This window comes from Lepisosteus oculatus, unplaced genomic scaffold (genome assembly GCF_040954835.1).
Source record: "Lepisosteus oculatus isolate fLepOcu1 unplaced genomic scaffold, fLepOcu1.hap2 HAP2_SCAFFOLD_40, whole genome shotgun sequence".
Classification (NCBI taxonomy): Eukaryota; Metazoa; Chordata; class Actinopteri; order Semionotiformes; family Lepisosteidae; genus Lepisosteus; species Lepisosteus oculatus.
In genome coordinates this window covers 1,427,501-1,445,298 of record NW_027167934.1, presented here as the reverse complement: position 1 = coordinate 1,445,298, position 17,798 = coordinate 1,427,501, and the positions used below count along the sequence as shown (strand labels likewise).

The window sequence follows — 17,798 nt, the reverse complement described above, 5'->3', positions numbered from 1 at the left end:
TACAATAGGCAACGAAGGTCCCGGCGTCATCATCGCACTTGAAAGGACTGCCTTGCAGACTAAGGGCAGTGGGAGGTTGCTGTTTTCAGATGGAGGCATTGGGATGGTGGGCCGAGATCTATTCTTCTTAAGGAATTCTTCATCGTGAAAGATCGGTCCACAGGTCATCCAAAGAACTTACAAATTTTTTGGACTCAGGGAATCACGTGCTTCCGGAAGGGAGTGAAGTGCTCAAACACATGACATGCCCCCTTGATCTCACATGCACAATTCTGCTGCAACATGCACAGCTACCGTCCACACCAGGCAGTGGGGCTTCAGCAGAATTTGCTACGCCACCTGCAATAACATATCCAGCTGCACACATATACATGGCCCCTCTGTCCTTTTCAGGATCTCAAAAAAAAGCATAGCATGGTTTTCCTGCAACCTGATTGACCGCATCTCCCTCAGAATGTGCCCCGTTGCATTCATTGCTGAAGCAGGACGGAGGCTAACGGACATGCCAGAACAGTTAGGCTCAGCGATCTCTCCAAAATATTGTGGTTGTAGTGGAAGAAATATGGTTTAAATTGTACCTTGGTATTTCAAACTCTCTCTAGAATGTTATCCTTTTCTATTTTATTTTGACAGGAACTGGCTAATGACACTAGATGAAAAGAGAAGAAAGAAAACACAACGTTTCGGCCGTGGAGCCTTCTTCAGGTGTGAGGGCTCCACGGCTGAAATGTTGTGTTTTCTTTCTTCTCTTTTAAGCATGGAATAGACCTATTACTTGTTCCTTTGCAGCCTACGCATGCTGACACAGCTCCCCACCTGAACTGCTTATGATGCCTGGTAGTTTGTGGTACTTGGGTATTGTCTTATGTTTGCTCAAACTGCATATGTGTGATTGCATATTTTTGGGTATTTTCATATGTCAATATTTAATTCACTGACATTCCTGTATGCTTGGAAGAAAGGTAGATTGGATTTGGCACAGGACGCCTGCCCATATTTGTTGATCATTGTTGGGCTGGAAAAACAATGCTAAAAAGTGTATGAAAAAAGCTCTCTCCAATATTTCCCTTCTCTTCGCCATGGTTACACTGCCTGTTCTTTCCGTCTTTTGTCCTTCTACAAAGATTCCAGGGCTCTTTTTCCACCATAATATCAGAAGCCAAAAAATAACCATCTAATGTGTAAACAGCATTTGTAATGTTGGTAGCTGGAAGAGGTTAAGTATGTTTGCAAGACCTAGTTGATTACACCAGACTTACTTTGTTGTTGTCAGTTTTTTTTTTCTCTTTTAAAGGCTGTAGGTGGGGTGTGATGGACTGTACCACTATCATAGAAGATTTTTTCAGGACACATCGCAGTTCCATAGTAGAATTTATCAATAGTAGAATTCCATAGGACATTATTTACCAACATATTACCCAGTGTGAGACTCTGCCAGTAAACCTCAGAGCATTGAGTTCTCCACTGATAAAGATGGCTGTCTGAAGTCATGAAATCCACTGCTGGGATGCCTGAGAGAGTAATTGAATCTTGGCTGGAATTAGGCTTTCTATTAGTGTTGATCTTTGGGAATTATGTGGTAAAAAGGGAAAACTCCTTTACTTTAGTCACTTTGAATGTTCAAATGTACAGAACCTGCAAAACTAAGCAATGAAAAAAATCCATCACCACTCTCATGATAGCATAACTCATAGTCTCTGCTGTTGTGTAACAATACACACTTTCAATTTTCTTATCGCCTGTCTCCAGAGAGAATCTTGTTAGTGCTGATGACCTTGAATTAGACCTTGTTGACTCTGTAAAACAATCTTCCTCTGCTTAGAATTTCACTCAGATTGATTATGTTCTCAGATTATTCCTGGCAGGACTGAGTTTCCAGGAAATGAAAAGTGAAAGAAAAAGTACAGAAGATCAGCCCTTGAATATACAACATTGTGCAGTGAGATTGTTAAATGTATTAGCTGCTATCCCGTGCTAGAGCCTGTCGTGGTAAGCAGTGGATGACAGGATCTAGCATAGATACTAATGAAACACTGTTAATGAAAGATAAAACACTTGAGTCTTATTTTAGTTTTCCATTTCCCTTTCATTTGTGATGTACTGTACAACAGGCCACAGAACATGCACAAAAACAGATATGCACACATTCACACCAGGCAATGACAGTCTGCCCAGTCAGAATCTGAGCTGAGGTATCAGAATTCTGAATTCCCTGAATTCTGTCATGGATCATCCACAATAAGGGCAATGTTTGAACACGAGGATCCCCAGGAGAGAGCCTAGTAACACAAATCTTGGAGCAAAAGCAGATGATTAACTTCATAGTTTGTGTGGTTGAGCCAAAGTTGAGCATGAGGATATGTGAGTCACCATTCTTAGAAATGGATCCAACTTCAGACAGGCGTCAAAAGTAAGAGTATACAGTGCTGGGGCAATGACACTTCAATGATCAGAAGGATAACAAGAGTTTTAATGCATTGAAATTGATTTTCTGGTGATGCACACTGTCATGGAACTATTAATTTTTTAAGGATCACTTACTGACGTCAGACAGCTGCCAATTCTCCAGACTGGAAGGATGAACAGTTTATCCCCCTAGGTACCATATTTCCATATTTCGAAGCATTGGAATAATACATGTCATACAGCAACATAAAAACAGGAAGACAAGTATCACAGCCCCTATAATCGGTGTTAGTAACTTAAAAGAAAAACATTCCCCCTGGCCCAAACAGTGATTCTAACCAGGAGAGAAAAGCCAGTGTATCTTTTATGCCTCTCTCTTTATTCACCTTGTCTTTTAGTTCTTTCAAATGCTGAATAGCGAGCGTAATATTTCCGTAATCATCGTCATTAGCTGGAATATATGTACAACAGGAGTCTCCTACTAAAGCATAGACTCCTCCAGATGCTGCATTTTGAAGGTCCAGCACGAACCTGTTCTGAAGTACCATTAATCTAACTCCCCTTAATTCTTGTTTGATAGCGTCTAAGCCTTCTAACGTGATATTAATAAAAGAGTACATTTCATAAAAAGTCGCATGGGTGAGGCTGTAGAATGAGGCATTAAAGCACATATATAACAAGATGCATTAAATTTCTTTAACTTTACAGTATGATTTATAAATTTATACCACAAATTACTCATATCCCCCTCATTATCAGTTTCATTCAGCCAGTTTGTATACAAAGAGGCTTCGTGTTTAGATTCTTCCTCTTTTGGGGTGGTGACAGGCTTCTACATAAAAAGGAAAAAGGCTGTGCACATCAGTCCCACGCAGGTTATCCCCATCTGTCCTTGTGGAGACATCACTCCTGCGCTTTGCTCAGTTCGTTTGTGACCTTTTTACAGTGGGAAGCATGAATCCAGGGCACCATTTCTGTGACCTTCACAGCAGTGGCAGTGGTCAGCAGCACCTGGTACAGCCCCCTCCACCTGAGTGAACACCATTTGTTTTTCCTGAAGTCTTTCACCAGAATCCAGTCTCCTTATTCACTCATTAGTTCTTACAGCACAGGTAAATCCCTGTGGGCTGGAGCCCAGTATAATCTTAGGCTTTTTTGGTCAACATTGGTCAACAGATTGGTCAACAACTGGGTAATAACTCTTAGAAAAATCTACACATTGTTCCCCTGCCTCAGCTGTGACGTTTTGCAGAACAATTCTAGCTGAAGTTGTAAAATTTCTCTTTGTTCCGTTCCTGCAAAACATCTTATTATGAGCAAACAAACCACAATAATCATTTGCATCTAGGGGAATCACTCCCAAGGGTAACCCCCCTTAAAGCTATATTGTTCTACCCATCAGGTTCTGCCACTAGATAAGAGAACCTTTCCCATGAAATCATTTTTTGACCTTCATGATCCCTTCAGGGTGTACAATTAGCACAGAAGCAGCAGCTTTAGTCCACATGTTTTTCAAACAGGATATTAACGATATGATCATAACGAATAATACCAGACCCACAAATATGTATTGAACCAGAGACCCTCTCCATGTTCCTAGCACAGACTGTAGCCATGTACCAATGCCCCAATCATCTGGATTATAATTATGATATATATTTTTCTTCATCATAGATGTGCTTTGCTAAGTCCTAGCAACCTACAATACTACAATAGAGAATTAGCAAATTCAACAATCCATTCCTCCAGCTAAATTCATCCCTCCAGGAAGTTTCATTGATTGGCCCGTGATGATATCAAACAGGCTGTTACACAGTTCTGTTTGATCCAGCCCGCATCCCATGGCGTTCCTTCAGTCTGATGTCTAGTCGATCTTTCAGAGATCTGTTCCTTCATTCCACTGTTCCAGCAGACTGAGGGTGATCTCAGTCCATCTCACTCCGAACAATGCAGCCACAGCCTGACACACCTTCCCTGTGAAGTGTGTTCCTTGATCATAATACAAGGGGCAGGGCAGTGCCCACCGAGGGCTTATCTCTGTTATCAAGTGTTTGGTAGACACAGAGGCAGTGGCAGCAACCCACCAGGAAAACAGATTATAAGAGCCCAGGTTTCCCTTTACAATTTTCAATTTCCCAGGTTTGAAAGGTTCCTCAGTAGCAGGCCTTTTGAGCTGTTGCACCCGCACCTGAACTGTAGTTGAGTTCCTTTGATAAACATTACATCCAGATACCACATAAGTGGTTACGGCTTCAAACCCGGTTCTCACCCAGTTTTGGGTAACCGGCACACCATTTGACTCCCACCTGGGTGTCCAACAGAGTGCATTTGTCGGGCTATAAAGGGCATTAGGCTGTGAGGGCATGCAGGGCGTCTGGTGTGCTGTCAGCTCCACACCCCATCATCATGCAGCCCCACAATCTTTTCTAACCATGTCCATTTCTCTGCTTCACAGAGGTCTCAGACTACTGTTCTACAAGTATTGCTCACCTGACAGTTGCATCTGCAAAGTTGTTCCCTCGAGTTACTGGAAACATTTCTTTATTATGTGATTTACACATTACCACAGCTACTTCAGTCAGTAGCTGCAAAGCTTCTAACAGTTCAGAGATAAACCCAGCATTCTTAACTGGAGTCCCTGCTGTGTTGAGAAAATCCCTATTCCTCCACCACCATCCAAAATTGTGGCATGCACCAAATGTATATATAGAGTCTATATACATATGCAGCCATTCAAAACAAGCGGGGTACGCTGCGGTATAACACGGTGGGCGTTTCGCAGTATACCGCATCATACCGGACGCAAATTAGATTATGTTAATAGTATCCGGAATCACCTTGTAAAATCGCCAGGTGGAGCTAATAAAGGTTAACCTCTCCTGTACAGCATTTGAGCTGTCAGCAGAAAACGTCGGTTTTGAATCCTGATCACTGCTGAGGGACAATCTTTATTCAATTAAGAATTTAAGGTGTATACTCTTTAGACTTTAAATTTAAACAGTGTATTACAGCATGTTAATCATTAAACATTAAAAAGGCGGTATATTTTATAAAAGCAAGATTGTTCTGTTGGACAAAAGTACACAACCTACCACCTTTATCATAAATATTTTAATTATGCAGGAATATTTTATGCATCAAAGTCTTTACTGAAGATATTACTAAGAGTATTAATAATGAATGACCTTGGACAAGCTGTAAGCTCAAAGTATTACCCTGGTCCACATTCTTTGTAACCGTCTTTGTAAACGAAAATAGTTTATTTTTTCATTGACAAAAAGTAACACCACAGCATTTAGTTGATCCGATCACGCATTCATTTCTAATCATACAATGTAATTCTTGAGAATCTCCGATTCACCATGCCTTTCACATGCTCATAAACGATTTTAATTTAGGAATATAAACATATTAATGTATGTAAACTGTACTGTATATTGCTGGTCTTGGTAGTTTAAAGAAAAAATACACACCAGTATTCCATTTCTCCCTAAACATTTTAAGCATCAAAGTCTTACATGTTGTTATTTGGGAAACATTTTTACGTGCTCCTTCTGACCATATTAGGATTATATACTTTGTGAAAAGTGATAGTATTTAACCTTTTCTGTGAATTCGCTTGTTATCTAACAAATGCATACTTTTAGAATTTGATTAACAGGGAATATAATATGGAATTGCGTATCTAAACAACTTAATAATGATATAATTATAATAATGTACTGTCTGGCGGAATAAACTGAAGAGGTTAGTTAATGCGACACGGAATTATTAAGAATTATCACCTCTTTTTACACTTGAGAACAAATGAGAACATTCCACTCAGTGGGATGTTATCTCAAGCACCTGCTAATTCGTTTTACACCACTGGACGACAGGAGAATGTGACTGTACTGTATCTGTACAGAATGTATCTTTCAATCAATACAGTAATTGATTAAAATCGCAATCGTGCGTTTAATTAAATGCCTTTTTTGATTCACAATCTGAAAATGAAAACAGCGGTAAAGTCACCTTGAATTTAAAAAAAACGATTTTGGCACGCCTGTAGCATTTTCACGAAACCTCCTAAAGTTATGAGAACACTTGCTTTGTGTATAAAGTACATTGTGAATGTTTTCACAGCCTTCACTTTGTTGTTTTTATGCCATTTTTTTGACCACACACAAATATTCCTATGTCCGTATCTTCGCAAGGGAATCAGTGCGAATTTTAATACTAATTAAATGACCGCGGGCACTTTCCACCCCCGCTACATTCTCAGAGTAGAACAGACTAACCTTCTAATGAAAGACGGTCCACCTCCCACGGACAGGAAAAGTGCCCACAGGCACTTAAACTTAATATGGTCAGTAACAGTAAAGAGTAACATGGTCAGAATGTTTAGGGAGAAAGTGGAATACTGGTCTGTATTTTTTCTTTAAACTACCAATACTAGCCATATACAGTCTGTAATGTAGGGATTTCTATATGTCTTTATTTAGTGGTTACATTAGTGAAAAGGCTAAACTTTTAGCTTCAGTAACGCGTACGCGTACGCGTACGCGTACGTATGGTGTACATGTTTGTTTTGGGTTTTGCTTGTTCACATATCTCCCCTTTTTATAAAACAACGTGGTTGAAAACTGTTCCAGAGACACTGTTGTTTCATCAGTTAAAAGTACATCATGAAATGCCTCTCCCTGTTCAATCTACTGTTAAAAAGAAAAGGAGCATAAAGCGTCTGATGGTCATAAACGATATTCATTTAGGAACAGCATCAGAGATATGTTTTTAACTGCACTGCATCGGAGAGAATACCATAGTGTGTTTTTTTTTTTTACTCCCTGGCGGAAATTGGCTTCCATAAGAATCAATATGGCTCAGAGATTAAATAAAACTTCACTCGCACCAAACAAATGTATATTTCTAATCACAACATGATCGAATTTAAGTCATTTTAATAACAATGAATAGTCACCTATGCGTTACAATATAAACATTTATATTGATTTAAATCGCGTTTAAATCGCCGTTATTTAAAACCCATAAATAAAGCTGATACTGTTTAGACTTTTAATTATTTAAAACTGTATTACAGCAGCACAATGCACAATGCAACGTAAATCGCTATCTTTGTCTTCTGTGTAATAATGTTCACCTCTCTGTCCAGCAAATTAACAATAGTAATAATAATGAACTTTATTGTATATGGCGCCTTTAAAGGTGGCTCCTCAAAGCACTTTACAGGTTAAAAACAATAACAACAATACTGTTTGACTGGGCAAACGATTTTTTTTTTAAGAACTACAAAATGAGATATAATGATGTGTTCCGGTTTAGACATAAACGAAGAGCATAACACGTGGGCGGCGTAGCGGTCGGCTCTGGCTTTCCCATCTACTGTATACCGATACGCTGCATACAACCCCCCTCTCTGCGGGAGTTCTGGCTGTGGCGAATTAAACCGGTTTCACAAGTATTTTCAAAGTAGAAGGGGGCGAGATTTCCAGCAAAAGACACCTCCCCCCCTCAAAAACCAAGGAAGTACAGTACTTACTAGTTAAGAAAGCTAGACTCCTCAATGAAATCGCTTTAACATGCTAATGCTTTGGTGTAACAGTCCGGGCGTGGCCAGCTTCTAATGTCAACCTGACTATGGCGAAAGGAACCCTCCTTTCATTGGAAGACTATGAACATATTCTAGCCATAAATGAATTAATAGCAAACATGGTTTACATAAAATACATTTTTCCAAGAAAGTTTAGCCTTTGTTACTAATGAAACCACAAAATAAAGACATAAATATAGAAATCTTAATATTTTTAAAATACATGACTTTGCTAAAATTTATTTGAAAATAAAAACGATTACAAACGCCAGCGGATAGAGAGAACAGGGGAGGGATGTTGGTTTTGCATAAGGGGTGGGGCTATAGAAATGAGGTCTATTTGAGAATGTGGAGTTACATGTTCTGGCTGTTGGTGAATTATCGTTGTTGAGTATGGCGTGTTGAGGTATTGATTTTGTGTAATGCTTTATGTTGAAAATTTAGGTGGATTTTGTTTATAATAACGAGGATAAACTGGGATGGGAGGAGGATTTGGTTTTGCATAAGGGGCGGGAATATGATAATTTGAGGAATTTGAGAGAGATTCACAGAGATTCCCTCTGCTGTGACCCAGGGAACCTGCAGTCAGGTAACATTATTTCTCACAACTACCAGGTATTGAGTGAGATTGACCTGATTGTTCCTGCCTCAACGGCAGGGTTGCCAATACACCCAGTCCCCCAGAAGGGACAGGGAATGAAAGCCAAGCCGGTTTTCTTACAGCCACCAGCTCAGTTTGTCAGTCTGAGTCTGACCAACAGTGGTTCAGCCAGACTGGAGCTGGATGGGCAAGCCACCCGACTGTTAGTGCAGAACATGGAAAAGGGGGGTGTCAGAATCCCCGCCTGCACTGACATGGGCCTGGTGGGTGATGGTGAGTTCAAAGACAGTGAACTAGCTATCCCAGTGCTGGGGCAGCTCCCTGAACCCCTAGAGAGGGAAGGGGGGAGCGAGCAGGTGTCCTACACCCACGTCCAGCGAACGATTGTAAACATGCCGATAGAGGGATTCCTCAATCAGGAAGTGTGCAGGGTGGACCTGAACAGTGAGAATGGAGTAACAATCCCAGATCCCTCAGGTGCTCCAGATAACCACTAAGCCAAGGGTCAGGCATGCTCCACCGCTGCACCACCCCCTGCAGGGTTCCTAGAGCACAGGCATGAACAAATCGAAAAAGCAGATGTCCTGGAAATGGAGGAGCAGCATCAGCAGCTGCGTCAGATCTCCTCAGATTTCCAGGATGTTGGTGCCCAAGATGCCACATGGCATACTGAGAAAGAGACCATGTACATGCTGCGCCAGCTTAGAAAGGGGACAGTCACTCAGAAGGAGATGACTGGGATCAGCCACCCGAAAAGACTTTTGGGAGGACTGATTGCTGCCGCCACTGTTGTGTGTTTGCTATTTCTGGTAGGTTTGTGTGCTACTGGCACTCTCACCCTGACTGCCCCAAGAAGGCAGGTGTCAGAGGTGCCAGAGGGTAGTGACAGACTGTATCAACAGCAGCAAAAGTTGGAAAGCTTAGGGAAAACCCTACAGGCAACTTCCTATGCAACAGGGTTGAATCTTATCCCCCACCTAGTGGACATGATTGTTGGTGTTATACAGTGGGTTTATGCTTGTGTGCAACAGGCCAGAATGTTGACACAAGACCTGTTAAGGGAGCTTAGTGCCACTGTAGCCAGTCTAGCCATAGCACAAATCCTAACCCACTTGATTTCACTCTTCTCAGTAGAGGAGTATGTGACATTAAACCCATTGCTCATAGCTCACCCAGAAGGCAATCCAAGATTGAATTCGGTTCCAAATCTTGAGATGGGTATGGCTACCAAAGCTATCCATTGGCTGTGTCTAACTGATCCACCAATGAAGGGTGTAAAGCTACTAACGAGCAGAGGGAGGTTAATGAACCCCATGAAGAGCAGATGGGAAGTAAATGGCTGGTCAGCACACCACATTTAACTGTCACTATAACTTGTGACAGGCATGATACAGCTACCACAATGCAGCTACCTAACCAACAGTTTCCTGCAAGTTCCCAAGGAGGCCATAGTACAGCATGGTAACTTAACACTGTACGGTCTGCAACCAGACAACATAAGACCAAACTTGAGGTCGTGGATGCCTTCAGGTGCCACACTATTGAATTGGATAGAAATCCAAGAAACAGTAAGCCCTGAAGATGTACAGGTAGTTAGTTTGCTTTAATGGAACAAACCTCCAAACCACCCTGGCAGGTGCCCAACACAGGTGTCATGGTTCATCAGGGGGGCTGGGAACAGGAACCGGTGTTATTGTAACACTGGTGCTGGGAAGCTGGATCATGACTGACAATGTACTCTGAATGCTGTACTCTTACATCAAGATGTACTCCGGGTAGCACGAATGAGTCAAAGGTAGCATTTCAAAAGAAAGGAAGTTACCTCTTCCCCAAATATCTGCCTACAGAGGTATCAGATACTGACAGTGAACTTCCTGATTTGTAATGCCTAGACTGAGATGATGTCTCCTACCTTGTTTATACATACTCCAGATGTTATTCATTCTGTTTGTTCCCAATGCTGGTTCCGGTATGAATTCTCGAGGAGTAATGTGGACATTTAAGGTTAATGTTCTAATGACAAGGGACATCACTTAACTCTGTTTTGTTTTGAAGGCAACAACGCCTCAGGACCTCGTGACCTTCAAAAAGGGGGGATATGTAGAGGCAATGCTTGTTAATAAGACAGAATTAAGTGTTGCTGTGCTTTCCCAAATGAGGCCCCATCTCTCTCTTCATCTCTGTGGCTGCACCACAGAGAAACTATTCATGCAGGCTGATTTAAAGATGTTTTCTTTTGATAAGGGACAGCTCCCAAATGGGGATGCACTTAGCTGAGCCTGGCTATCATGATCAATGGTCATCCATTGGCGCCTATCTGTCTAGGGAGTGCCAGATGGACATCTGGATTGCATTCCTAGGTGTCAGGAGTAAGTGACTCATATCTCACCTTGATCAACCAGTCAGGGATTGGTAGGGCCATGTAACCCATGTGGGACTCTGATGCCCATTAAACTTTCAGCCAATGACAAGCTGAAGTTCCTCCAGGTAAAAACAGGCAACAGAGAGCCTGGAGAAGGAGAACTAGTAGGACTATTCCAGTAGGAGAATTCTAAGGAGAATTCCAGGGGTGCAAGACAAATCCATGGCAGGACGGCCCAGGAGCAGAAGGCTCCCAAGGGCAGGACATTCTCACAGCGCGCCTCTTGACCATCCTGAGACTCAGCCCGGACAACCACGGAACGGCCAGTGCGTCTGAGTGCCAGTACTTTCCTCTGTTCTAAAAGTCGAGAGCGGAGGTTGCCACGAGTAACCAGAGGATCCACCCGAGGTTAGCATCAGCAGCAAACCTCATGAACAGGTCAGAACTGTGGACAGCTGAATCACTATTCAGAACAAGCGCTTCATCAGGAACGAATCGGTCCTCTTCCTGACCTGCTGGGACCCACAGTCATCTTTTCTCCTGTGCACAAACTTTGCTAGTTAAAGCCAACACTAACTAGCCGGTCAGTGAGCATCAGCAGCGCACCGTCGCAAGCAGCACAGCACAGCCTGGCACCTAGCCAGAGAGTGCGGATTGGACAGCAACAGCCTGCAACTGTTCCTTTGTGCCCACAGGAGATCTGAATCCCGAGAGATTGGATGAGTATTCAACTTCACTGCATTACAGCTCGAGAATTCCATTGTTATCCCAACCAGTTGATATCAGTTTAATTCCTAAGAGTTATGTACTTGTTTTGAGTATCTAATGTAGAAGTTGTAATCAAGTTCAATTATGAAACGGTCTAGATGAATGATATACTGAACGTATGTCCTCTTGATATATGTAACTCTTTGTAACTGAATGAATATATACCTTTTGTATTCTGATAACCCTCTCGATAAGATCTGTTAGGTTTACATGCATATTCTATGTATTAATAAATGTATCCTCGTGTATTAGTACCTGTGTGTGTGCGTTGTTTGAGTTATATCGCATAGTTGGATTCTAAAGCCATTAAAATAATTATTTTTGTGACTTACACAAAAATAATTTTTAGCTACAATTAATAATTGTCCCCGTAAATGCCCAAACTCTACAGAACTGGTGCCTCGTGAGAGCACACTACACCAGCTTCCGCGGGCTTGCAATACAATCGGCGAAAGCGAAAGCGAGAGCAAGGTGTTTAAAGACAGATTTTGTCGTGGTGACATCATGGTAGAAAGAAACGAACTTGTTACGTCTCAACAGAAACGCTCTTTAGCTCTTTCGGCTTTATGCAGAGAACAGCGTCTGTCGAGATCACTTTTGAGTCAGCGGGAAACGCCCTGTGCTGTCAGTTTGATTTCATATTGCTCGTAGCGGCGCCCGGCTTTTGTCTGTCAAAAGTTAGGTTGCGCTCCTTCATGCTGCATCGTCGGCATGAGTGGAGCTTTTTAAACGTCTGTACTTACTGCGCCCCATAAGAAATCGTTTGTCCCCGTTCAAAAGAGATTGTGCGATGTCCTGCAGGGTTCGCAAAGCAAACCTTTGACAGTTTGAAAAGAGGAATTTATTCTGCTTCCTGTGCGTGCAGTAGTTACAAAGTTGAACGTCTTTACACGATCTGCTGCAGTTTTCAGTGGGCGGGCTTTGTCAGATGGCTTGGAAAAACGCACTGTGTTTCGGCTCGGGAAACATCATGAGCAGCTATACTGTGTATAGCTGACTTTTAACGCATACAGAATTCATTAGAAATCATTGATTTCTCCAATTAACAAGGGTCCCTTAAAGGATGAGTCAAAGTAACGTTTAATCGGATTAGTTTCCTTAGAGCTGGTTCAGAGTTTGCTCAAGAGTGTACCTTTCACAGATGCGCAAAGAAGAATGTTGGGGGTGCACGCTTCAAGGCGCCTTACAGCTATAGGGAGCGATTCGAGATGATTCGTGGCGTGTGCTCGTTCCCATATACCGTACGCCCCGGGGTGCAGTGCTAAGATGACGTACAATACCGCTTGGGCACGTAACGGCGTTATATGCAAGTGCGGGACGTGAGGGTTTTCGTTTGTTCGTTTTGTTTTGCTCTGCTTTGCTTTGTTTTGCTTTCCATCGCGTTGGTAAGAGCGTAAATAAAAAGGCGATTCCTGCGTCTACCACTAATGTAAGAGCTATTTCAAGTGCGACGTGGTGCGGCTTTTCAAATGCTTGTGGGCATTTCTCTGTTGTTGATTCTTTTTTTGTGTGTAACAAAGTGGCATTTTCATGTCCGGACGGGGAGACTTTATCATTCCGACATGAAGCCACCCTTAAGTCCTCTGAGGCGTGTCTGTCTGCAAGGCTTGTATTTTGGAAATGTTTTTTTGAAACGGAGAACGACTTTGAAATAGGCTTCCGCCGGCGCCTCGCGATCCAGGTAAGATTGTAGCAAGAACGCAGCGGCAGTGGGGCTTGCTGTAGTCGTGGCCGAGTGGTTAAGGCGATGGACTAGAAATCCACTGGGGTCTCCCCGCGCAGGTTCGAATCCTGCCGACTACGTTATCCGCCTCCAGTCGGTGTGTTTCGGCGCAAGCAAAGAAGCGTGCCTCTTTGCTGTTCCTGGTGGTTTTAAAACGCCCAATCGCTTGTACCCGCTGCCTTGGAAATAAGTTCTTCAGCGTCCGCGAATGGCATTTTGCAGCTGGAAGCAGATGTCGACGCGTTTTGCACAGACCACCAAAAAAGCGTCTTTTTTGAAGGCCCAGGCACTGAGCATTGGTGGTTCAGTGGTAGAATTCTCGCCTGCCACGCGGGAGGCTCGGGTTCGATTCCCGGCCAATGCAGTGGCTTTTGCAGCGAGCGGCTCCATCACTTGCATCCCCTTGCAACTCGCAACTCAAAAAACCCACTGAAGCTAAGCAGGTGTGAGCCAGGTCAGTACCCGGATGAGGGTGAGCTACAGGGAAAAACAAAGCTTCCAGTTGGAAGCGGTGTTAATGGTGCCGGCGGTGGGGCGCTCACCCTGAGGTCTGTGCGGGTCCCAATGCCCCAGTATAGTGACGGAGATGCTGTGTTGTAAAAGGGCGCTGTCTTTTGGATGAGATGTAAAACCGAGGTCACAGCGCTCTGTGGTCATTCAAAATGACCACCAAAACCTTTGACAAAAGCTCTTGGTAATTGATGGTCTTCAATAATGCTTCTCCTTTAGGTACATTTTAAATCAGCTGAAAAATGCTGTGAAATGGGGGGGCACTTCAGGCCAGTGTAGGATTTGGGTTACAAGAACCATAAAAACTGCACGAGAAAGCCCAAACACTGAATTACACGGCTTTCTATTCAAAGGAGGACAAAAGAAATTCCCTGAGTTCGATTTTTTGCAGCACAGAGAGGAGCACTGTTGTGAGGCCGGTTAGCTCAGTTGGTTCGAGCGTGGTGCTAATAATGCCAAGGTCCCGGGTTCGAGCCCCATACTGGCCAGGTCCTTTTCTCCTCTCTTACCAAAGCTGTTAGGTTCCTTTCCGTGGTGAGAGGGGTTGTCATGCAACGCTGCCACGTAGTGCCGACAGACAAGAGTGTTGCGGGAGAAGAGAAAAGTGTTTGAAGATTTAAGAGTGTCTTAGGTGGAGCCAAAATCAAGTGTCACAAATACAAGTGGGAGGATTTCCAATGTTTAATATGGTAAAAATAAGCGGAAGTTATCTGCCGGTCCGGCACAGTCTGCCATGCTTTTGTCATATACTGTAAAGTGGTGTCGAACTGGGTGTCGAACTGGAGCCTCACCATTTGCATATGTGAGGCTCCAGTTATACATCGAGTGTCACATTAAATGACAAAAATGAAGAGAGTTAAAGCAGCTGGAGAGGTTTTCTTACAACTTTTGAGCTGACACAGTTTTGGAAAATGTTTCCTTCACGCTGCACTGTACAACATAAGCAGCCAAGAGTCTCCAAAACAAAACAGAATTGACAGATAGGAGAAAATTCCCACTCATCCTGAAGTTCCCAAAATCCAGCACTGAGCGTAAACAAAGTGTCTAAGTAGCGTGGGAATGCTAACCCTAACCCTAGCTGGAGTTTGAGCAATCCAGCACTGAGCGTAAAAAGATGAGTCAAAGTAACGTCTAATCGGATTAGTTTCCTTAGAGCTGGTTCAGAGTCTGCTCAAGAGTTTACCTTTCACACATGCGCAAAGAAGAATGTTGGGGGTGCACGCTTCAAGGCGCCTTACAGCTGTAGGGAGTGATTCGAGACGATTCGTGGCGTGTGCTCGTTCCCATATACCGTACGCCCCGGGGTGCAGTGCTAGGATGATGTACAATTCCGCTTGGGCACGTAACGGCGTTATACGCAAGGTTTTCGTTTGTTCGTTTTGTTTTGCTCTGCTTTGCTTTGTTTTGCTTTCCATCGCGTTGGTAAGAGCATAAATAAAAAGGCGATTCCTGCGTCTACCACTAATGTAAGAGCTATTTCAAGTGCGACGTGGTGCGGCTTTTCAAATGCTTGTGGGCATTTCTCTGTTGTTGATTCTTTTTTTGTGTGTAACAAAGTGGCATTTTCATGTCCGGACGGGGAGACTTTATCATTCCGACATGAAGCCACCCTTAAGTCCTCTGAGGCGTGTCTGTCTGCAAGGCTTGTATTTTGGAAATGTTTTTTTGAAACGGAGAACGACTTTGAAATAGGCTTCCGCCGGCGCCTCGCGATCCAGGTAAGATTGTAGCAAGAACGCAGCGGCAGTGGGGCTTGCTGTAGTCGTGGCCGAGTGGTTAAGGCGATGGACTAGAAATCCATTGGGGTCTCCCCGCGCAGGTTCGAATCCTGCCGACTACGTTATCCGCCTCCAGTCGGTGTGTTTCGGCGCAAGCAAAGAAGCGCGCCTCTTTGCTGTTCCTGGTGGTTTTAAAACGCCCAATCGCTTGTACCCGCTTCCTTGGAAATAAGTTCTTCAGCGTCCGCGAATGGCATTTTGCAGCTGGAAGCAGATGTCGACGCGTTTTGCACAGAGCACCAAAAAAGCGTCTTTTTTGAAGACCCAGGCACTGAGCATTGGTGGTTCAGTGGTAGAATTCTCGCCTGCCACGCGGGAGGCTCGGGTTCGATTCCCGGCCAATGCAGTGGCTTTTGCAGCGAGCGGCTCCATCACTTGCATCCCCTTGCAACTCGCAACTCAAAAAACCCACTGAAGCTAAGCAGGTGTGAGCCAGGTCAGTACCCGGATGAGGGTGAGCTACAGGGAAAAACAAAGCTTCCAGCTGGAAGCGGTGTTAATGGTGCCGGCGGTGGGGCGCTCACCCTGAGGTCTGTGCGGGTCCCAATGCCCCAGTATAGTGACGGAGATGCTGTGTTGTAAAAGGGCGCTGTCTTTTGGATGAGATGTAAAACCGAGGTCACAGCGCTCTGTGGTCATTCAAAATGACCACCAAAACCTTTGACAAAAGCTCTTGGTAATTGATGGTCTTCAATAATGCTTCTCCTTTAGGTACATTTTAAATCAGCTGAAAAATGCTGTGAAATGGGGGGGCACTTCAGGCCAGTGTAGGATTTGGGTTACAAGAACCATGAAACTGCACGAGAAAGCCCGTACACTGAATTACACGGCTTTCTATTCAAAGGAGGACAAAAGAAATTCCCTGAGTTCGATTTTTTGCAGCACAGAGAGGAGCACTGTTGTGAGGCCGGTTAGCTCAGTTGGTTCAAGCGTGGTGCTAATAACGCCAAGGTCACGGGCTCGAGCCCCGTACTGGCCAGGTCCTTTTCTCCTCTCTTACCAAAGCTGTTAGGTTCCTTTCCGTGGTGAGAGGGGTTGTCATGCAACGCTGCCACATAGTGCCGACAGACAAGAGTGTTGCGGGAGAAGAGAAAAGTGTTTGAAGATTTAAGAGTGTCTTAGGTGGAGCCAAAATCAAGTGTCACAAATACAAGTGGGAGGATTTCCAATGTTTAATATGGTAAAAATAAGCGGAAGTTATCTGCCGGTCCGGCACAGTCTGCCATGCTTTTGTCATATACTGTAAAGTGGTGTCGAACTGGGTGTCGAACTGGAGCCTCACCATTTGCATATGTGAGGCTCCAGTTATACATCGAGTGTCACATTAAATGACAAAAATGAAGAGAGTTAAAGCAGCTGGAGAGGTTTTCTTACAACTTTTGAGCTGACACAGTTTTGGAAAATGTTTCCTTCACGCTGCACTGTACAACATAGGCAGCCAAGAGTCTCCAAAACAAAACAGAATTGACAGATAGGAGAAAATTCCCACTCATCCTGAAGTTCCCAAAATCCAGCACTGAGCGTAAACAAAGTGTCTAAGTAGCGTGGGAATGCTAACCCTAACCCTAGCTGGAGTTTGAGTAATCCAGCACTGAGCGTAAAAAGATGAGTCAAAGTAACGTCTAATCGGATTAGTTTCCTTAGAGCTGGTTCAGAGTCTGCTCAAGAGTTTACCTTTCACACATGCGCAAAGAAGAATGTTGGGGGTGCACGCTTCAAGGCGCCTTACAGCTGTAAGGAGTGATTCGAGACGATTCGTGGCGTGTGCTCGTTCCCATATACCGTACGCCCCGGGGTGCAGTGCTAGGATGATGTACAATACCGCTTGGGCACGTAACGGCGTTATACGCAAGGTTTTCGTTTGTTCGTTTTGTTTTGCTCTGCTTTGCTTTGTTTTGCTTTCCATCGTGTTGGTAAGAGCATAAATAAAAAGGCGATTCCTGTGTCTACCACTAATGTAAGAGCTATTTCAAGTGCGACGTGGTGTGGCTTTTCAAATGCTTGTGGGCATTTCTCTGTTGTTGATTCTTTTTTTGTGTGTAACAAAGTGGCATTTTCAT

The 17,798-nt window shown here is 43.7% G+C and overlaps 4 non-coding genes across 4 annotated transcripts; all 4 read left to right on the top strand.

The window, feature by feature from the left end:
• The first annotated feature begins 13,448 nt into the window (after positions 1–13,448).
• Positions 13,449–13,530, top strand: trnas-aga (transfer RNA serine (anticodon AGA)). The gene has a single exon. It is a non-coding gene; the product is annotated as a tRNA-Ser (tRNA).
• A 213-nt stretch (positions 13,531–13,743) lies between these two features.
• On the top strand, positions 13,744–13,814 carry trnag-gcc (transfer RNA glycine (anticodon GCC)). Its single transcript has one exon. It is a non-coding gene; the product is annotated as a tRNA-Gly (tRNA).
• Positions 13,815–15,718: 1,904 nt separating this feature from the next.
• On the top strand, positions 15,719–15,800 carry trnas-aga (transfer RNA serine (anticodon AGA)). Its single transcript has one exon. It is a non-coding gene; the product is annotated as a tRNA-Ser (tRNA).
• A 213-nt stretch (positions 15,801–16,013) lies between these two features.
• trnag-gcc (transfer RNA glycine (anticodon GCC)) lies at positions 16,014–16,084 on the top strand. Its single transcript has one exon. It is a non-coding gene; the product is annotated as a tRNA-Gly (tRNA).
• Positions 16,085–17,798: the final 1,714 nt, after the last annotated feature.